Source organism: Podarcis melisellensis (assembly GCF_964234715.1).
Source record: "Podarcis melisellensis genome assembly, chromosome: Z".
Classification (NCBI taxonomy): Eukaryota; Metazoa; Chordata; class Lepidosauria; order Squamata; family Lacertidae; genus Podarcis; species Podarcis melisellensis.
In genome coordinates this window covers 17,157,958-17,181,066 of record NC_138547.1, presented here as the reverse complement: position 1 = coordinate 17,181,066, position 23,109 = coordinate 17,157,958, and the positions used below count along the sequence as shown (strand labels likewise).

General features: G+C 46.1%; 1 protein-coding gene across 3 annotated transcripts in view; it reads left to right on the top strand.

The window, feature by feature from the left end:
* VAV2 (vav guanine nucleotide exchange factor 2) overlaps positions 1 to 23,109 on the top strand; it is a 148,535-nt gene that overhangs the window by 61,821 nt on the left and 63,605 nt on the right. The gene's annotated exons all lie outside the window — the stretch shown is intronic.

The window sequence follows — 23,109 nt, the reverse complement described above, 5'->3', positions numbered from 1 at the left end:
GCAGCCCCTAAGCTGTGGAACTCCCTCCCATCAGAGGTGCACCTGGCACCTTCATTACACCTGTATGGTGTACAGTTTTAAGGCCCACCTATTTATGTGAAGATCAGTTATTTTAAACTGTTTTTAATATTGTGTTGTAATGCTCAGCGTTCAAAATTTGCCAGGCACCAGGCACATTTTTCATCTGGCTATCAACCGCTTGCGACCTGGGCACCAGGATGGCGACTGACGTCTCCACCATCTGGAGGTGCATGCCTGGGAATCCTTTGATCTTGACTGTTTTCACACACATCCTGTAGAATTATATCCATTATATTTTACCTGCACAAAATCAGAATGAATTTCAAGAACCAAAAAGTCATATTTAAAAATTTTGAGCTGTCTGCCCTGGGAATGGCAACTAGGCATTTCGTTTTGGCAACCGTAATGCTGGTTAAAGGAGCCATTTAGCACCTAGCTTATATTTCTGAGTTTTTTACACTGGAAATTCTGTAACTAGGGTGGAGGACAGCTTGGCTGTGGGGGAATCCTTTCTTTGGGAGATGCTTTTCAGCCCGTCATGGAAAGCTTTTCTGCCTCTCATCCGTTTTCTCTGAGGCGCTTCCAAGGGGTTCCCTGGGAGTGCCAGGAAGAAGGCACATCGTTTTTGCCAGCTGTGTAGGGAAGCCACCAGCTCCGTGAACTGGAACGAGTTGCAATCCATCTGTTCTTTGAGAGAGAGAGAGAGAGAGATGAAGCGAGGGCAGAGGAGGCTCCAGGAGGGAGGCTTGGAGCGTTGTCATCATCCCATGCTGTCAGCCTTTCCCGGCAGCGTCACATGGCTCTCAGTAATCATTTTAAGTGACGCCCGGGATTGCCTGCAAAGTACCATCATTTTTCAGCAAGGCTGTCATTTTCTTTGTTACTTTCAGGCGACTTGTTTCAAAACTCATTATGCCTGGCATTTATTTACAAGGGCTGGAAGCACCTTGAGCTCTATGCGGAAAAATGAAAATTGATCTATGGGGACTGTGGATGTTGAGGGAAGGAGGGCAATCTGGGCAGGGGGAGGGGAAATGTCAATTTCCCCTTCCAGAGTCTATTAACTAGTTTTGATTCCACCAACCAAGTTATTATTTTTACAAACCTTTAAGAAGAAAAAGAGAGAGAGTCAGAATGGAGAAATCTGCAGGAGATAAAAGTCCTGCAGAGAACAAACTGGGAGGCTCATGGAGCTGAAATACTTTTATTTAATGGTGTCAAATCTCTGGTGTTCCACTGGGGAGTACTAAGCTAATTGGAGGAGGAGGGAGAGGCAGTGTTGCATGGTGGTTAGAGTGTCAGTCTAGGACCTGGGAGACCTACTGCACTCATGCCCTGCTTATGGGCTACCTTTTGGGGCGTCGGTTTGGCCATCGTGAGAACAGGATGCTGGACTAGATGGGCCATTGGCGTGCTTCAGCACTCATGCTCTGATGTTCTACCTCCACTGTGGAAGGCAGCATGGATACCTGTGACCACCAGTCGTCAGGAATCGCAAGTGTTGCGCTGAGGCCCTCAGCTGAAAGGTGCACCTGTTTCACATTGGATAATATCTCCCCATTTTGTCAAGCAGGTGACGAGGAAAGCAACATGATGCACGATTTGCCCTGAGGCAACCAGCCAATCCAATACTATGGATTTTCCCTTTCCTGGATGGGTCTGTGAAGTGCCTAATTTTAGCTTTTAACCAACTGGCCAGTTTGTTATTCTGACCCAGATTCAACACAGAGATGGCAGAACACCCCCACCCCATTTTGCAAAGTGATATCTGTTTTAGGCCAATGCAAAATGTCTGCACCTGCCCTGGAGGAAGAGCATCTCTCATATCAACATTTCACCTTTTACAAAGAGAGCTCACCCCAATAGGTGATGCTACAGAATCCCAGCGATGCAGAACAAGAGTTGGGAGAGGCAGAAATCTCAGCTGGCTTTGGGCAAAGGAAAGATTGATGGGTCTCTGTACTGCCCTCCACACAAAGATCACAGCATAAAAACACAATAATACATAAAAATGTGAAACCCCGTTTTAAAGGCATAGATTGTTTAATTAGCCAAAGTCTAGGGAGAAGAGGATTTATTTATTTTTTGCATGGCACCTACCTCACAGGGTTGTTTTGGGAATTAAATGAGGACTAGGACCTGGAGCCATCAAGCTCACTGGGACTGGGTGTGGCCTTAGGGGCCAGTCACTGCATCTCAGTCTGGCCAACCTTACAGGTGGTTGTGAGGATAAAATGGAGGAGGAGCAGAACCAAGTGCATCACCTGAGCTCCTTGGAGGAAAAGGTGGTATATAATTGTAATTAATGAAAGTAGTAGCAGTAGTAGTAGTAGTAGTAGTAGTAGTAGTAATTCATTTTTTTGTCTCTTTTTCTATTCTAATCCAGGAGCCACCAACCATTTTAAGCCCATGGTCAGCGCTGCCCCTTCGGTCAGTTCTTTCCTGTTTCCCCTGGACCCCCACCCACCCCCAACCCTGCACAAAAGAGGAGGAGTAGGCACACTTCAGATTTCCCTGTCCCCAAGGGATCTAGTTTAAGGTTACCAGATTTTTTTCATCGATTCCGGGGACACTTTTCAACTTCAATTGATTTTGCATGGGGACTGATCTGTAAATCCAGGAACTGTCCCCGGGAAACTGGGACGTCTGGTATCCTTAATCTAGTTAAAAGGCACAGAGTTATTCTGAGCCCTAGAAAGCATATAGAGCTGCGAAGAGTAAGAGGGTGGCGGGGAATGTATCACTCTTCCAACTTCCTGCCTTGAAAGAGTGCTGAAGGAAAAAGTAACCACTCTTGCAAGCGTCTCTGCCCGTGGTACAGGGCTCCAAGATGTTTTGGGACCCAGGGGGAAACTTCAAGGGCACAATTCAAGGGCACAATTCCTCCCGTGGTTGGTGACCTCTGCTGTGGAGTATAGCCGTACCTTGGAAGTTGAATGGCATCCGTTCCAGAGGTTCATTCGACTTCTAAAACATTTGGAAACCAAAGCACAGCTTCTGATTGGCTGCTGGAAGCTCCTGCAGCCAAGCCGTGGAAGCCCCGTCGGATTTTTGGGTTCCAAAGAACATTCGCAAACCGGAACACACACTTCCGGGTTTACAGCATTTGGGAGCCAAAACGTGTTGAGTACCAAGGCATTTGGGATCCAAGGTACGACTGTATAAGTTTTAATTTTTAGCTGTCTTATTTCCTGCCTAGTTATCATATGGATTGAATAAATAGCAATATCACAGAATTCTACAGTTATTACTGGGGACCCAGCAGGGAGAGACAGAGGATGGTTTAGGAGGAATGGCTGTCTACTTGGCAGTAAACAGGCGTTTAGCTTAACATTTATTTTAGCTCTTAAATACTGTTGTCAATAAGCAGCCTTGGTTTCAATTACTGAGTTCATAGGAAAGTGCCTTTAATGATTACTTGCATGAGAGTCTTGCTGATTTAAATATTTGCGGGGACATTCCCCCCCCCCAACTGCTTGGATGAATATCATAATGCTGTTATACAGATTTGCCTCACTTCCAGAAGGATATTGCAGAAATGGAAAAGGTTCAGAAAAGGGCAACCAAAATGACCAGGGGGGTGGAGGAAGTCCTCTCTAAAGAAAGGTTGCACCTTTTGGGGCTTTTAAAAAAATTTTTTTAGAAAAGGTAAGTAGAAGCTGGAATGATAGGAGTTTATAAAATTATGTGTGGCATAGAGAAAGTGGAGAACGAGAAGCTTTCCTCCTTCTCTCATAACTCTAGAACTTGTGGATGTCCACTGTGTTGGCTTTTTGCAGTATGGTAGTGCTGCAGAGAGCTTGCTGGCAAGACCATGCATTAAAAAAGGACTCAAAAATAACTTAAACAAGGTTTTAATAACAAAAGCAAAAACTCCATTACACTAAATACATTAACAACAAACCAGACCCAACCACCAACCCATCCCCCAGGGTAATGGGAGAGCTAAGTGCTGCTCCTTATATACTACACCCAAATGCTGACACACCTTAATCAAATACAACTCAGCAGCACCTGCTATGTTTCACAGCTGTAAAGCTGGGTCTCCTTATCTTGCTCTGGCCCCTTAAAGACATACACATTGGGTGGAACAATGATGAGCCTTTACATTTAAAGAAAACATTCAACACACTGAAGCTGAATGTTGGAAGCTCCAGAACAGATACCAGGAAGTCCTTCTTTATGCAAAAAATAAAATATAATATAATAATAAAATTCCTTCTAGTAGCACCTTAGAGACCAACTACCGTAAGTTTGTTATTGGTATGAGCTTTCGTGTGCATGTACACTTCTTTATGCAGTGCAGAGTTAAACCATAGAACTCATTCCCCAAGGAGGCAGTGATGGCCACCAACTTGGAGGGCTTTAAAAGAGGACTGGGCAAATTCATGGAGGAGGCTATCAGCACTGTCAGAGACATTATGCCTTTGAATGCCAGCTGCTGGAAACTACCGGGTGGTGTGGGGAGAGGGCTCTTGTGCTCCAGTCCTGCTTACCAATTTCCCACAGGCACCTATTCATTCACTGTGAGAACAGGATGCTGGACTTTTATATGTTTTAAATAACATTATGAATTTTTCTCTACGTTTTTGCTTTCTCAAAGCTAAAACTGCTGTGTGTGTGTGTATGTTTACAATCAAGCAGCGTATAAATTTTATTAAACTAACATGCAAACCAACAAACAAGATGGGACACCTGCCTGATCTAGCAGGCTCTTCTTAGTAGTAGTAGTAGTAGTAGTAATAATAATAATGATAATAATAATAATTTATTATTTATACCCTGCCCATCTGGCTGGGTTTCCCCAGCCACTCTGGGCGGCTTCCAACAAAACACTAAAATACAATAACCTATTAAACATTGAAAGCTTCCCTAAACAGGGCTGCTTCCCTAAACAGGGCTGCCTTCAGATGTCTTCTAAAAGTATGGTAGTTATTTTTCTCTTTGACATCTGATGGGAGCGCGTTCCACAGGGCGGGTGCCACTACTGAGAAGGCCCTCTGCCTGTTTCTTTGTAACTTGGCTTCTCGTAGTGAGGGAACCGCCAGAAGGCCCTCAGCGCTGGACCTCAGCGTCCGGGCAGAACGATGGAGGTGGAGATTTAGGGTCTTATGGCAGACATGCCCCATTAAATTTTTAAAAGGCCATCCCAACAGCTTATTGCGGTAGATAGTTCTGTTTGGTTAAGAAAAGTTAAGCAAACCACCAGTCTTCAATCCTTGAATGTTGTTGGTTATTAGGCATGATGGCTTACATCAGCCTCCCAAAAACTTGCGCCCTCCAGATGTTTGGAAGTGCAACTTCCAGCAGCTTCAGGCAGTGCAGCTGTGTGTTGCAGGAAAATTACACAACCTCTGCTCCTAAGCATGGCCATATGATGCTGAGGCTGATGGATAGCTCAGTTGGTAGAGCGTGAGACTCTCAATCTCAAGTGTTGTGGGTTTGAGTCCCAAGTTGGGCAAAAGACTCCTGCATGGCAGGGGGATGGATTAGTTGACCCTTGTGATCCCTTCCAACTCCATAATTCTGTGGGAGCATGGCCATGCTGGCTGGGGTTGATTGGAGTTGCAGACCAAAACATCTGGAGTGGTTCACCAGATTGGGGGAAGAATGACTTAAATGACACCACTCTGCATTCAGAGATGGTCTTCTTTGGTTTGTAAGGACGACAAGAGCCATTGCCTTTCCCCTCCTCCTCGAGAGCTCTTACTTGGTCTTGTTCCCATTGAATTCTGAAGGAGTTATATGCATTGAATTCATGGGGCATTAGATAATGTAAGATCTTATCTTCGTTCCCTTTGTCACTTGGAGACAAGGCAAGCCAGCGTGAGCTCTAGCTAACAAAGGAGGGATCTAAAGCTGTGATCTCCATCCTGGTCTAATAAATTATTTGCCAGCCTGGAGTCTTAGCATACCTGTCTTTCATTCTTTGAGAGCTCAGGCATATGCAAGGTTTTGGATCAAAAGTACCACACCTGGACAAAGCAGAGGTGATGTTTAATGCTCTGCTTCCAAATTCCAGTTGCTGAATATTGCAGGAGGAGAGAGTGCTGCTCTTGTGTTCGAATCTTGCTTGCAGGCATCTCACAGACATTTGACTGGCCATCACGAGAACAGGTTTCTGGCCATTGGCCTAATCCAGGAGGACTCTCCTTATATTCTGCCTCCATTGTTGGAGTTAGCAATGCATCTGAATACCAATTGCTGGAAACCACTGGAGGAGAGGGAGGTCGTCCTCAGGTCCTGCTTGTGGGTTTCCCAATGGGGCATCTGGTTGGTCACTTTGAGAACAGGATGCTGGAATAGATGGGCCATTGCCTGATCCAGCAGGGCTCTTCTGATGTTCTTATGTGGGGTGCTGCAAAAGGTTTGGAACCCAGTAGCCTCTGCTGCTCAGGATGGTCACCTCTCTTGCCCATCACCCCTCCCTTCTCATGTCCCACAATTGTCCAGAAACAAGCCTCTTCTTTCCTTTTGCCTCATGCTTGTTGCCCTCCAGGAAATAATGTCACCAATGGAGTTTTGTATTTCTAGCCAATAGGAAGTGTGTGTGCTTTGATTAATTACGGACTTTAGATAAGGAAGCAGACACTTTGTGTGTGCATGTGCGCGCGTGTGTGAAGCGATTCTTTCAGCTGGCTGAACAAAGCCTGCTCAATTTATTTTTTAATTAGTTGCATCCCTGCTCTGGAACAACTGAGAGACCAGATGGGGCAAGTGATGTGACCTTTAGCATTATTCCAATTAGTGTGTGGAATTAGTGTGTGGAATAGTGTGTACAAGCGCGCGCGCGTGCACACACACACACACACACACACACACTCCTGTGGCTTGCAGCAGCTAGTATTCAGATGGGCCATTGTATTCAGTATTCATTGTATTTTATTGACCAATCCTCCTTTCAAGCCATCTAATTTGGTTGCCACCATTGCTCGTCATGGGAGGGAGTTCCATAGTTTAACTAGGCACTGCATGAAGATTCCTTCCTTTTATTCTGTCCTGAATGTTGGGTCATTCAGCTTGTTTGGACGTCTAGGAGAGAGGGAGAAAGATTTTCTCTATCCACATTCTCCATAGAATGCCTAATTGCATACACTTCTATCAAAAGTCCCAAATGCTGCTTCTTTTCCTTCGTAGGGGAGTTGCCCCATCCCCTTGATCATTTCGATTGTCCTTTCCTGAACCATTTCCAACTCCACCCTAACCCTATCTGCCCTGAACCATCTACCACGAGCCCTCTTCCCTCCTGCTAAGTCCAGCAACTGGTATTCAGAAGCCTGTGACTGTGGAGACAGAGCCATAGCCACTGTGGCCAGCAGCCATTGATAGCCTTCTCCTGAATGAATTTGTCCAATCCTCTTATGAAGCCAACCAAGAGTGCACATGTGTGCTTCCTGGCACAACTTGAAACACTTTGGCCATAGGACATGTTTACCCTCATCTTAGCTTCGGCGGAAAGAAGGGTCTGGGATCAAGGGTGTGGGGATTGGGTTGGGTTGAGTTATTCCTGGGCGACTCAAGTTTATTTTGTTGAAAATCAAAGCTTTGGAAGCCAGAGGGGGAAGACAGCAGGGGGTTTGTCCTGCTTTTGTAGCCATCTCCTTGAAGATTTCTGCCCGTCTTCTCCAAGAACAATATCTTTTCTGGATTCCCCGTTGTGAAGATGGCACAGACTTTTCAAAACAGCCTCCCCACTCCCCCACCTCCGTTTGACATAAATTAGATTTGCACACTTTTGACAATCTTCTACCCCGTCAGTGTCCTTCTTGTGGTTGTGTTCTGGGAGTTGGGTCTGTTTAACCTGGAAAAGAGGAGACTGGAGAGGAGATATGATAGCCATCTTCTAATATCTAAAGTGCTGTACCATGGAAGATGGAGCAAGATTGTTTTCTCCTGCTCTGGAGGGTAGGGCTCAAACCAGTGGATTCAAGTTACAAGAAAGGAGATTCTGACTAAAGATCAGGAAAAACTTTCTGACAGTAAGAGCTGTTAGTCTGTGGAATGGATTGTCATGAAAGGTGGGGATTCTCCTTTCCTGGAGGTTTTGGGATGGTCATTCTTCAATGTATGATCTAGTTGAGATTCCAGCATTGCGGGGATTGGAGTGGATGACCCTTGGGAGCTCTTTTCAACCCTACAATTTTGTGATTCTAGGTAACACAATCACCTGCCTTATACAGTGTTGTTGACACTGACTGGCAGCATCTCTCCAGGGTTTCCCCAGCCCTAACTGGAGATGCCACTGGGGATGGAAACTGGGACCTTTCCCCCCCCTAAGAATAAAACAAGATTTGAGTATCTGTGGTCTGAAGAAAGGGCTGCTTTAACATGGAATGTAGGAAGCTGTCTTACATGAGTGGAACCATTACCCATCTAGCTTGATATTGCCTGCACTGACTGGCAGCTCCTGTCCAACATAGAAGCTGAGACTTTCTACAGGTGCTCTGCTGAGACAAAGAGGGACAAAGGGAGAGACGGACAGGTATTGTATTGACCATGAATTAGAGCTGTTACTGGGGCAGCCACCAACTTGCTAGATGGCCCACAGCCAACCTCTCTCTCCCTTTGGGTCATACTGAGATTACCTCCACGGACCTTTATTTAGAAATGTGAAACCTCAAAGTGAAGTGAAACAACCCTCTTTCCTCCAGCCCATGTTCGTTTCCTGGAAGGAAATCATCACATTGCAGCATTGACAAGAACAGCAGGGCACGCCCACAGGACCAAGCTTTTTGCTCTGCTGGCTTCCCCCCTGCAGACCCAGTTTGGGCTGTTCAAGTTAGATCTTCTTTCTATGGGGTTCTCCCTCTGGGGGTTCCCCCTCATTAAAGCACCCAGGAGGTCAGTGGTTCTGAAACTTATTTCGGGCCCCTTTCCTCTCGGTTCCCGTAAGCTCACCCCCAGGGACCCCTACCCCACCGTATTTTTTTTCTTTCAAAAAAGCCTCTTTCAGAATAGTGGTTTCCACAATCCACCAGGGAAGATAACAACACAAAATAATTCAAAACAGTCACAATTAAATAATAGTAAGTTTAAAAAGTAATCAAAAATATTTTCAATGAAATAAAAAAATTCAGTGCACGAAATTGAAATGTTTGACTGTCCTTACAAGAGACACCGAACGGCAGAATGAAAAGATCCCAGAAAAATGTTAGGGAGGGGAAGGGGGAACTGACCCAACCATGCCATTGTAAAAGTGTGGAACTCTTAAAAAAACCTATCATTTTTTAAAATAAAAATGTGCCGTTTTCACAGAGTGTTGTTTTCATTTAAAGTACAAATACCTACATGAGACTGTGATTTCCTGCAAGGGTTTGTTGTTTATGGGGGGTGGGGTGGACTTGGCTGAGCTAACAGCCCTGTGGGGGTCCTCCCTCCTCTCTTTTAATTAGTATTGTTAGGAAAGCTGTGGTGGGGGGAAGGGGACTTGACTCTCTGACCCCTGGCAGTGGCTCATGTCTGGAGGGATTAGCCTGATCCACTGTTGCATCTTTTGAACCTGAACACACACAAACACAGTGAGTGAGTGAGTGAGAGAGATTTCTTTGCGTGAAAGATGTCAGAACCAGTCTTTACACACAAACTGGCAAAATTACTCGTCCACAAATGTGCTTTATTGCATATCCACATGTCTCAAGGTTAGTAATTTGTGGCCACCTCCTTCTACCCCACCCCAAGATTCCCACATTGTTCAGTTCCATTCCTGATGAGCCTGAATTATATCTCAAAACCTTTAAGAACAGATGCTGAATTTTCATCTTCCCCATAAGGAGTGTGGGGTGGGTGAACCTTAGCCTGCATCATCCATGGGACAGGAAATTTAAAGGCTCCCTGCACACCTCTGTCTTGCTAAGATCCCTCAGATAGCAGGCATGCAGGAGTGGCTTCTGTCTAGCATTGCCTAAACAGCATTTTACCAAACCAGCGTGTGACCAAACAGCATTTCTCTGCCTCATCAAGTGTGTTTTCAGTGTAGAGTGCAGCTCTGGGCCCCTTAATGGGTGGTGTGACCTTTTTCAGCTGTAGGGCCACTTTCCTTTGTGGGCAACCTTATGGGGGCTGCATGCCACTGGTGGGTGGGCAATAGGCAAAAGTGGGATTAGGCAACAGAGGCGACTCTCTTCTTAGATTCTTAGGAGTCCAGGGACTTGCTGCTTTCAGCGAAGAGCGTCAGAAAAGCATGCTGGACCAGGCCATTGGCCCATCTAGTCCAGCATCCTGTTCTTGCAGCAGCCACCCAGATACTGTCAGTGGGAAACCCTCACGCAGCACCCGGGCACAAGAGCCCTCTCCCCTACTGCAGTTTCTGGTATTCTGGGGCCACAAAGGCAGAGCCATCCTGATTAGTAGCCATTGAACTAGAGCAGCTGTCATAGACGCCTTCAGAGCAAAAGCAAATGGGCAAACGTTGGTTGTAACAGTAATAATGACTCTCATTGCCCTGAAACCAGCCCACAGCCCTTGGCTGAGACGGAGGAAATGTTTCAATGAACATCTTTTCCATCTGACCCTCCTCTCCGTGCCAGGTTTAAAAGAACAGCAGTATTAGTAACTGATTATCAAAATGCTGCAGGAGACGTTGATGAAGTTTGAATAAATGAGGCTTTGGCCAACTAAGGCAATGTTTTGGATTTGCCTTAATTGATGAACATCAGGGACATGACCTCGTTTGCATTCAGCAGGGACGGCTGAATAACTGAGGAAGAGCTTTTGCTGGGTCCACGAGCCACAGATGCCTTTGACTTGCATGCCGGAGCCTAGAAACAGTGTGCCTCTTGCTCAAATCAGATCCGTTTTGTGTATGCTAGCCAAAACATGTGGATTTCTGTCACAGTCTGGAAACAGGGGGCACTAATATCTCCTCCCCAATGGGGAACTTGTAGTCCTGCGGATATTGACTCCAGTTCATTTCCACCATCCCTGGCCATTGGCCACACTGACTTGGGCTGATGGGAGATGCTGGAGGGGCAGAAATGCACCCCCCCAAAAAAAATATATTTGCACAATAATTAGTTATTTTTGATTTTTTTTTTTATTGCATGGCTCATGGAAGGTTTTCCTCAAAAGAGCTGCAGCCTTTGGGCTGAAATTCAATTGGAAAAAGGTTTCCTGCCCCTAACATGCAGACTCATCACATGTGAAGAAGGCATTTTTTTTTCTGCCATTATGATGTGACCAAGATGGATCTTCTGCTTACAAGAAGAAATAGATCTTCTGATGTGCATTTTACATCCAGGTTGTTGTTGTTGTTGTTGTTGTTTTTTTAGCAATTCAATTTAGCACCATCTCTTTTTACCCTCCGCGTGTTCTGAAAGGAAGAGCTACATAATGCATGATTAGTTGCTCTCTGCTCTCCTTCCTTCCGTGTGATATTTTCTTATTTGCTCCCCCCTCCCACCTTTCCCAAAAACATTTACATGGCAAATGCATCAGAAGTGCTGGATAAACACTATAAAGTGCTGAGCCACTTCTCTTGTCTAAATAAGCCTAAATGCGATTACACTGTCTTGTAAATTTGCTTGGGAGCTGGGGGAGGGGCCTGAGTGTGCAACCCCTCCATTCCCATAGCATAGTGGCAAATTCACAAGTGCAGGGTCCCTTCATGATAATCACATCCCCTCACAGCCATGCCCCCTTTTAAGATTATATAATAATTTTACAGACATACCATAATAATAATAATTATGGATGCCTTGCAACAGTCAGTGCATATTTCCCTGGGTTGCATTTCAGCTAGATCTGCTATGTTCTGTGCCCGGGTGTCAAGGACTGGCAGGACTCTGACAAATGTGGTCCGGAGGCAGGGGGACAGAGGCTGAGTTGAGAGAGGGTGAGACCCATGAGGCAGGAGTCAGGGCTAGAGAAAGGGGAAGAGTTGGAGCAGTCAGAGATAGAGGAGGGGGCATGGGGGAGGGGGCACAGGAAGTGTCAGAAGCGGAGGAAGAGGCAGAAAAGATGTATCAGAGCTACAACATCTCTCCCGCTACCTAACGAGGGAATCGAATGCTTTTTGCATCTATGTCATTGTCGAATTTGCTGACATGCGACCAAATATCTGCAGAATGTGTTTATTGGTAAGGCGTATCAGCCTTGGGGCAGAGTGGAGGGTCTTTCTTAAGACCCCAAGAGCCTGCTTTTTTCAGATTCCTCTGTGGGCATCTGGTCCAACTATTTGATTTGAGATGCTGTTTATTTCAGCAGCCTCGAGTTAATAATTAGCATGCTCTCCCATGCCTCCAAATTCTTTTAATTGGCAGGAGAAATGTGCTTCTTCCTTCGTGCTGGGACTTTGCCAGTTTAATTTTTCTAATGGCATTCACCTTTGATCTTGAAATGAAATGTCAAGCGATTTCCAAGGGAGGCTTCGCGATTTAGACCCTTAAAAATGAGTGAGATCCATGAGTGAATAAGGACCCTTATTCTTCTAATTGGCACACTTTTTAAAAAAAAATAAAATAAAGCCATTCCTTGTTGTGCTTTCAATTTACTACTTTTGGATGTGCAGTGTAGAGACTTAGCCTGTTTTTGTTGGTATCCACCTGTCTCAGGAGGCAATGGAGGAGTGTGCCTTTGGGGGCAAAGTCAAACTGTTGGAAGGTTGCAGTGCCTTCTGTGGCTGTAGAGACTGATAGGGGAGAGACATGTTTTGTTGCAGCTGGGGCAGATGAATGAGTCTGGTTGTGCTGCTGCAGATGCAGCAGGGTGTTTCTTCTACACTTCCCCCAGTGGTCATTCCTCTTCTGGTCACTGCTACTGATGCATGACCTGTCTGTCTGTCTCCAGGCACTGTGGTTGTCTGCAAGGGATTACCACATGGCAGGGTTGATGTTGTCAGCCTTCATGTCACGTTTGCAGACATCTTTGTAACACACATTTGGTCTGCCAACGGGTCTGGTGCCTGAAGCCAGCTCCCCACAGAGGGTGTCCTTGGGGATCCTGCCATCTTCCATTCTGTGGACATGACCAAGCCAGTGTAGACACCCCTGAGACATGGGTGTGACAATGCCTGGAATGTAGGCTTGAGAGAATACATCTTTGTTTGAGACTCTGCCCTGACATGTGATGCCCAAAATCCTCCTGACACAGCACATGTGGAAGGTGTTGAGGTGTTGTTCCTGGCAGTTGTAAGTTGCCCACAACTCACTTCCATAAAGTAGTGGAGACATGCCAGGTTCAACAGACCCCATCACTCCTCAAATGAAAGTACACACCATCTCAGAGGCAGCCATTTGAAGCGAGCCTGGTTTCCAGTAGAGTGGCAATGTCAATGTTGAGCATTTTCAGCTCACAGTCAATGATAGCTGTCTTCCATGAGTCATTGACATGGTCCTGACTTTCCAGCTTACTAGGCCTAACCCCTAAAATATACAAAGGGATAGAAAATCAAGGCTCATTCTTTTTTCATTTTTTAAAGCTGGTAAATAAGATTTAGCTGCTGTGCTCTCTACCTAGCTGTTTCTATGGAAACCAGTTTTTAATACCAAATAGGACAGCTTGGAAGATGGATTTCTCCAAGCACAGAAACATTACGGCCCTGGTGTGTGAAAAGCAGAAATATTATCCGTACAGCTTGGAGGCTGTTTGGAGATACAAAGGAGCTGGAAGGGCTGTGAGCCAATTAGGATCATCCTCAGGGACAAAATCTCTTGACTTTCAACACCTTCCTGCATTTAAGATCTGATCTACGGAACTGAAATTGCTCTGTTACTATAGGCATGTATAGGATTTAGCAAGATGACCTTTCCTTTCCTTTCCTTTCCTTTCCTTTCCTTTCCTTTCCTTTCCTTTCCTTTCCTTTCCTTAAAAACTCTCCACTGCCTCTGTCTATCCTCAGTTCTTCTGCAACGCCCATAACGGTTTAATGTTCATAGAATCAAAGAATTGTCATCTAGTCTGGTGTCCTACAATGCTTATTTCCCAAGGAATTCTGGGAATTGTAGTTCAGTGAGGGGAATTGGGGACCTCCAAACACTCAGCACTGCAAACCACAGTTCCCAGAATTCTTTGGGGAAAGCAGCCCTGACTATTAAAATGGTATGGTAATGTTTTAAATGCAGATGGAATCTTGGAGTGTACCTGTTTTACACATCACATCTAATTTGGGCCTACAGATCAGGTAAGATAAGATTAGTGTCCCACTGGCGCTAAACATTTTAAATACTATGATGACACCTGGAACAGCCATGACTTCCCCAAAATAATCCTGGGAACTCTAGTTTTCTTATGAATGCTGAGAGTTGTTAGGAGACCCCCTAGTTCCCACACAGAGCTATAACTCCCAAAGTGGTTTAACAAGCAATTCCTCTTCCACAGAAAGCTCTGGGAATTGTAGCTCTGTGAGGGGAACTGGGGATCTCCTAGCACAGGGGTCAGCAACTTTTTTCAGTAGGGGTCCGGTCCACCGTCCCTCAGACCATGTGGTGGGCCGTACTATATTTTGAAAAAAATATATGAACGACTTCCTATGCCCCACAAATAACCCATAAATGCATTTTAAATAAAAGGACACATTCTACTCATGTAAAAACATGCTGATTCCCGGACCGTCCGCGGGGCGGATTGAGAAGGCGATTAGGCCGCATCCGGCTCCCGGGCCTTAGGTTGCCTACCCCTGTCCTAGCACGTCTTGTCACACTTCACAAACTATCATTTCCAGGATTCTTTGGGAGGAGAAGCCGTAACAATTACAATGGTATGAGAGTGTTTTAAATATATGGTGTGAATGTGGTTTCAGAGAAAACATGTTAGATCCCACAAAGAGCAGAATAGAAACAGGAGAATCAAAACAAATTTTGAGACCTTTTGAGACCTGTCTGTTATTACTCTGGCAAATGCCATGTATGGTCCAGCTGTAAATGATGAACAGTTTAGCAGCCTCTGACATCATGCTAGAGGTCAGCCCCAGCTGGGTATTTAGTGGTTTTGGAAGAGGATAGTGTGGTGCTGGATGTTGAACTGAGCACACTGAGGATCTCTGCTTCCATTTGCAGTGGTGTAGCGTGGGTTGTCAGCACCCGGGGCAAGGCAAATAATTTGTGCCCCCTAACCCCTAACCTGCCGCCGCTGCCAGCTTCTTCTTGCTGCTGCCTGGTCTGGTCTGGTGTGGTTCTCTCCCGCGCTCAGCGCTGCGCTGGGCGGCCGCTGCATTGTCCCTCCCCCAGATAGTCCCTCGCTCTCTCTCTGCACCGCACGCCTGGCACCCACCCCCTCCACAGTGGGCGGCGACCCGGCGGCTCGGATCGGATTCGCACAGCCAGCACTGCAGTGAGTGAGCCAGGTAGGGGCAGAGAGCTGCGAGTGCGAGCGCTCCCCCCCAGATGTTGCGCCTGGTGCAGACGGCCCCCCTCAACCCCCACGCTACGCCACTGACCATTTGTGAATACACAGTAACAAGTACCTAGCCCTCATGATTGCAGAAATAGGCTTGAAAGTGTGCAGCAATTGCCAGCCATAATATAATATAAGATATAATAAATTATGCAAAATAGTGTAAAAATGCAGAATAAATTATGCAAAAATGTGTTTCAATGATGCTTTAGTACGTGTTGTTCGTACAGGACACAGGAATCTGCTGGTTTTGGTTTGTGAGCTTGATTAATGGGATGTTTTTTTCTGTATTCTATCTCTCTCCGTGTGTGAGTGAGAGTGTGGGAGAGAAGAAGTTTGCAGCCTTTAGCGACAGCTCTGCAAATCAGCTCTACAGCATTACACTGGCAGTGGCAGCTGATGGCAGAAGCCATCGATTGTCATCCAGAAGATTTGAAGTAGAGTACCAGGGGCTGTTGCATAATTTTTGAAAATATTCTCTGAACTACTTGCAGTATACTCTTGCAAATAAGTCCTGGCTGGGGACTTTCTTTGAAAGCTTCTCTGGTGCCTCCAGGAACTTGAGTGAGCTTTTATTAAAAAATTAAGCAGATTTATTTTCAAGTAGGCAGCTCTCTCTCTCTCTCTCTCTCTCTCTCTCTCTCTCTCTGTGTGTGTGTGTCTCTGTGTTCAGGTTCAAAAGATGCACCAGTGGATCAAGCTGATCCCAGAGGCCTAGCAAAACAATGTTCGTTAAAATCTACGGACAAGTTTTATGCCATTCTTTTATCAGGGTTAGAGTTTCTTGGGCTGTGATTCTTGAATTGCAGGGGGCTGGACTAGTTGACCCTTGAGGGTCCCTCCTAGCTCTACAAGTCTATGATTTTATGTCAAGTGTAGGACAGGTGTTCTTGGCTTAAATAGCCTCTTGGGATAAAAGGGGGAGGCCTGGTGGGGCTTATTAGGGCTGCTCACCATAGGTTCCCTGCCATTGTGTTTGATCATAGAATTGTAGAGTTGGAAGGGACACCTGAGGATCATCTTATCTAGCCCCCTGCAATTCAGGAATCTCCACTAAAGCATCCCTGGCAGATGACCATCCAACCTGTGCTTAAAAATCTCTAGGGAAGGAGAGTTCACCACCTTCCCAGGGAGTCCATTCCACGGTTGAATGGCTCTTACCATCTGAAAGTTCTTCCTGATGTTTAGTTGGAATCTCTTAATCTTGTAACTTGAAGCCGTTGGTTCAGGTCCTACCCTCTGGAACAGGAGAAAACAAGCTTGCTCCATCTTCCATGTGACAACCCTTTAGGTACCTGAAGGTGGTTCCTCTCAGTCTCTTCTTCTCCACATACCCATTCCCTTAAGTGTTCCTCATATAATGCTTGATTTCCAGACTCTTTTGGTCAACCTTCCTCTTCACTCTTTCCAGCTTGTCAATATACAGTCGATTTGCCTTGAGCATGGACATAATCAAGGGACAAAGTTCTTTTTGCAAAAGAAACTTCCAAGGGAGCATCCTTTTAAAAAAAATCATGGAGGGAAATGAACGAGGAGGCAGCTGTGCCACACAAGACCTCCCCTGCCACATTTCTGAATACAGTGGTACCTCGGCTTAAGCACTTAATGCATTCCGGAGGTCCATACTTAACCTGAAACTGTTCTTAACCTGAAGCACCACTTTAGCTAATGGGGCCTCCCGCTGCTGCCGCGCTGCCGGAGCACGATTTCTGTTCTTATCCTGAAGCAAAGTTCTGAACCCGAGGTACTATTTCTGGGTTAGCGGAGTCTCTAACCTGAAGCGTATGTAACCTGAAGCGTATGTAACCCGAAGTACCACTGTAGTAGCAGCCACCCCCTGCACCCCACCTGGCACATAGAAATTCCAAATTCACTAGTGGGAGGGAGAGAGCTTGATTCTGCCCCCTGTCAAGCAGCCGTCCCTACAGGGAAGCAAGCTAGAGATATGGGAGTGGTCTGTTTTAAGGGCTTGAAAAGTGGGCTTGGCTCGAGAACCTCTCTGGCCAAACACCAGACTTTAAAATGTGCCTTTTCGAATCCTGTCAGTTCAAGAAGGCAGGTTGCAGCATGACACAAACTGAAACAATTTCTTTTGTCAGGCTGGCATGCTCCCCAAACCGTGCCATACCCTAAGGGGTTTTGCATAGAGCTTTGTTCTTCTCATTTCTTCTCCCTGTTTATGCCTCTCCCTTCCCTTCCCTCCCCAGGAAATATATTCTCTCTAGGGGTTACTGCCCCTGTTCACTGAGCTCACCAACCCTGCCTACCCCTTTTACCGTATTTTTCTCTCTATAAGACGCACCAGACCATAAGACGCACCTAGTTTTTGGAGGAGGAAAACAATAAAAAAAATATTCTGAATCTCAGAAGCCAGAACAACAAGAGAGATTGCTGCGCAGCGAAAGCAGCGATCCCTCTTGCTGTTCTGGCTTTTGGGATAGCTGCGCAGCCTGCATTCGCTCCATAAGATGCATACACATTTCCCCTTACTTTTTAGGAGGGAAAAAGTGAGTCTTATAGAGCAAAAAATACGGTACTTTTCTCCAAGCCCCTCTCTCTTTACACCTCACCCCCCTTGTCTATTTCCCATTTCTCACCCCACACTTCTCCCAACTCTATTCCCTGCCCTGAGTGATTACTAATCAAGCTGACTACCAGAAGATACAGAGTTAGCTGTTCATGTATGGGAACCACTTTACCAATAGGCGAAACCCACATTTTAAAAAACATAAAAACTTCTGGATCAGACCAGTGGCCCATCTAGTACAGTCTCCTGTTCTTACAGTGGCCAACCAGATGTCCATTATGGGAAACCAGCAAGCTGGAATCAAGGAATAAGAGCCTTTCCCCCTCCTGTGATTTCCAGAAACTGGGATTCAGAAGCATCACTTGCTTTGGCCATGGTATCAGAACATAGCCCATGGGTAGGTAAACTAAAGCCCGGGGGCCGGATCCAGCCCAATCATCTTCTAAATCTGGCCTGCGGATGGTCCGGGAATCAGCGTGGTTTTACATGAGTAGAATGTGTCCTTTTATTTAAAATGCATCTCTGGGTTATTTGTGGGGCATAGGAATTTGTTCATCCCCCCCCCACAAAAAAAAGTCCGCCCCCCCACAAGGTCTGAGGGACAGTGAATTAGCCCCCTGCTGAAAAATTTGCTGATCCCTGACATAGCCATCCTGGCTAGCAGCCATCAAAAGCCCTCTTCTCAATGAATTTGTCTAATCCTCTTTTAAAGCCATCTAGATTGGTGACTGGGACGTGGGTGGCGCTGTGGGTTAAACCACAGAGCCTAGGACTTGCCGATCAGAAGGTCGGCGGTTCGAATCCCTGTGACGGGGTGAGCTCCCATTACTCGGTCCCTGCTCTTGCCAACCTAGCAGTTTGAAAGCATGAAGTGCACGTAGATAAATAGGCACCACTCCGGCGGGAAAGTAAACGGTGTTTCTGTGTGCTGCTCTGGTTCGCCAGAAGCGGCTTAGTCACGCTGGCTACATGACCCGGAAGCTGTACGCCGGCTCCCTCGGCCAGTAAAGCGAGATGAGCGCCGCAACCTCAGAGTCGGCCACGACTGGATCTGATGGTCAGGGGTCCCCTTTACCTAGGTTGGTGACTGGTCACTGCCTCCTGCAGGAGCAAGTTCCATAGTAACTATGTGCTTCATGAAGAAAGTCTTTTTTCTTTTTCTAATCTTAAATTCAGTTTGCCACCCTTCAGTTAGAGGAATACTACAGTTCCCAGGCTTCATTGGAAGGGAAGCTGCGTGTTTTTTAAATGTATTGTGTGTACCCAGCCTGAGTTAGGAAGTGAAACATATGCAGAAGACCTGTTGAGTAGGAAGAACTTTTATCAGCTGTTCTGCTATGGGGATTTGTTCCTCCTTTCACATTCTTGTGAGCAGGAGGGGAGGTTCCTTTGCTTTCAATCCTCTACATTCCAAGATTACTGAATCATAATTGGGTAGGATATGCTCTCAGCCCTCTCCACCTCTTCCTTGAGCCTGCAGCTAAGTTAAGTTACCTAAAGATGCTCCCTGGACTTCTGTTCATGCCCGGCATTCCCCATGCCCCATGGGGTAAAAATGGTGAATAAAAGCAGGATTGTGCCCAAATACCAGTTCAAGCTATCCTAAACAGCATATAGGATAGCCTTTCCAGGGCACTGTTCTTATGGGGTTAAGTTGTAACTGGCTGCAAAACGACATGTCCTGAGCTGGTGGGGCTGTTACCCTGGTTAGGAGTGCTGGGCCAGGGCTCAGGGGACCCAGGTTCAAATCCCCACTCAGCCATGAAATCATGACTCACAGCATGACCTCATTAGTCTACCTCATTGGCTGGTTGTGCTTATGAATGGGGGACGAGGCAGGGGAGGAAGCATGGATGCCAACCTGAGCTTTATGGAGTAAAGGTGGGATATAAATAAGTGATAAAATAAAATTTTGGGTGGCCAGTGCTGGTGCAGTGGTCAGGGTATTGGATTAGGACCCTGGAGACTAGTGTTCAAATCTCTAGTCTGCATGAAGCCCCCCTGGGCCAGTCACTGCCTCTCAGCCTAACCTACCTCACAGGGTTGTTCATTAAATGAAGAGGGGTAGAGCTGGCTCCAAAGGTCATGTAGTAAGCTTCATGGGCAAAGGCGCACATGGGGGGCATCACATGACATGTCACATGACATGTCTCTTGATGTCATGTGATGCGTCCACCCCAGTGGAACATATGACGGGGAGAAGGAAGGGAAGTGTGGAGCCAGACCGTGTTTGTCCTTCTTGCCAGGTGCCGCGTGAGGAGGAGGTTGGGTGATCCTTGCCCTTGCCCGTCCTAGCCCCCTCCCGGCTCCCGGCTGGGGGCACCTGGTGGTGACGGGGGTTGTCAGCCCCCTCAATACTGGGGGGCTGGGCCCCTGATGCAAAATATTGAGAGGGCTGGAGCCCCTAGCACCCCCTATACCTTCATGGGGGTGTGGGGATCTGAACCCTGGTCTCACAGGTCCTACTCTGTACTACTGGCTAGGGTCATTGTGGTGCAATAATACATGGACTCCAGCTACTGTGGAGAAAACAATTTGCAAATCATGTTTTTCTAAGGATAAGGAACACTTGGAACATATCCACACTGGTGGGATTTAATTTCTTACTTATCAGATTGAGATATACAAGACACTCTTCCCACACCAAACAGTGATGATTTCATGATATGTTTTGCTGCTTTTATTTTTCTATGTTATCTGCTATTTGAAAAACACAACCTTTGTACTGCTGCTATGTTTTGTAACTATGATTGTTTGTGCTTTTGATGTTCCATTAATACAAAAAGCCAAAACAAAAACAAAAAACCCCACAACCACTTAAGACAGTCACTATAACTGATGGCAGAAAATGCCTAGGAAATCCCCTGCAAAGCATTGTGATGATCAGATATGTATAAATAAAGGCTTTGTTATCAGTTGACTTCAGGAGTTGTGCTCCACAGTCCTGTGTCGTATCCCCCCCGCCCCCCCGGGCAAGTTGTGGAAGAAGCTGGTCTGTGGGGATGGATCTGACAGGCTAGGATAATAACATCATAACAGCAGCACCACAGCTTTCCATGCAAACAGTACAAACTTGGTTGTGGAGGGTTTTGGAATAATGTTCTGAAGCTGGAAAGACAACATGACATCCCCCTTGGGAACTCTGTAGAAAAACAAAAATCGTTTACACTGCAATCCTTACTTTCTGTTTTGCTCTTATTATTATTTTTTCCCCTTGACATGCACAATGTTGGGTACTTGGAGTGTCGTGTTTGACTTATTTGCGACATGCACAGGGTGCTTTTAACAGCTACAGAAATGAGGAATTGTGTGTGTTCAGCTTTCTTTTGGTTGAATGATGTTTTGCCCTTCACTATCCATATATGTTAAAGGCTTGCCTGGGAAATCCAAGCCCATCAGACCCAATAAAAGCTCTGATATCAAAGCTTGCTGTCTGGTTGGTCCAAGTGGCTTGACTCCTCCACACAGTTGAACTGTAGACTCTCTGCCACAGGATGCAGTGATGGCTGCCAAATTGGAGGGCTCAAATCAGGGTTCATTCTTATTCTCCTGTCCTCGTTTAAAGACATGCAAGTTAGTGGTCATCACTGCCTCCTGGAGGAGCGAGTTCCATGGTTTAACTCTGTGCTGCATGTTCTGTCTGTCCTGAATCTTCCAATATTCATTGTATAACCTGGAGTTATAGTGTTACAAGAAAGAAGGGGAGGATGATAGGAGTTCCTGTCCAAAATGCAACCTGGTGTTCTCCAGATGCTTTTGGATTCCAATCAGCCCCTGCCAGCACACCCTATGCTCAGGGATGATGGGAGTTTGAATCCAACAACATCTGGAGGGTAAGAGCTTAGGTACCTCTGATCTTCTTCATAAAATGTTTTCCGAGCTAACCAAATTTACCATCTTCAACCCAGCAGTTTGGAACTAGAGCTGTTTCAGCAGAGCCTTTCTTGGAGTCATCTAGGTTTGACAGAGCTACCCGCTCTCTTTTTCACCATTAACATAATTAGGGATTCTTATTAGTTGTGGTTCCTGCTTTGCAGGGGTTTGGACTTGATGACCCTTGGGGATCTCTTCCGACTCTGCAATTTTCTGTGATCCCAATATCATGCCTTGTGCCACAGTGTCGCCAAAACAAGAACCTGCAATTTTCCAATGGCCTGTTAACATCCCAACAATGGATTTCAGGAAGGGGCACACTGCATGAGTTGAAGCTGGAATCCCTATTCCATGTGTGTCTTCTTCCATTTCTTTATTGTGGAAGGCTTTGAGGGGCAAACTCTCTGAAGCAGCGAGCATTTTTAAAAGGTTGCACGTGCCGCAATTCATTTAAGGTGCTTCCTCTGATATTTTCACTCATTATTTGGCTTGTGGATCTTGGCAAATCGCAGCGCTGTCAATCAAAGTAACAAAAGTTGCCTCTTGGTGTTTTCCTTGTAAAATAGAGGTACTTTTCACCTGCTCCAGATGGTGAAATGGACCTTTATTTCTTCAGCCCTGCTGGCCCACATGGAGCGGTGGAAAAAAAAAAAGACAGTGTATTGCAGTGGTTGAAATGGGAGAGAGACCAGGGTTCAAATTCCCTATTCTGCCATGAAGCTCACTCAATGTGACCTTGGGAACCAGTCACTGTGTCTCAGTCCATTCTACCTTAGAGGGATGTTGTAGGGATTTAATGAGGACTGTGACTGGAAAACCAAGGTTCAAAGCTTTTTGATTTTGAACACGTTGTCAATTTGCCAGAATAAACACCAGCTCCTGTGGAAGACCAGTCTTCCCATTTTGTGGGCTCAAAGCAACTGGGGACAGCAAAGGCAGACACTAAGGGGAGCTGTGTCACAGGATCAGGCCAGTGGCCCACCCAGTCCTGTATCCTGATCTGACAATGGCCAAATAGATGCCTCCTGTAGAAAACCTGCAAGCAGGATTTCAATACAAGATAACTCTCCTCCTCCCAGCCACTGCAGACAGTACTAAGCGAGATGGATCACTGGTCTGACTCTTTATAAGGCAGCTTCCGAACTGTGAAGGAGGTGAGAGTGATGGACCCTAATATCTCCCCACCCAAATTTATAGTGAGAAAAAGATTTTTCTGGAAACCTCTCCTTGGCATCCCCTGGCAGTTCACACTCTGAATCATGCAGAGCTCTCAGCCACTAGCGACTCTGAGCCTTTAAGTCATCCTTTCCCCAAGGCTGCCTGTGCCTCTTCTGGAGTTTTAACCTGGTTTCCCCGTTGCA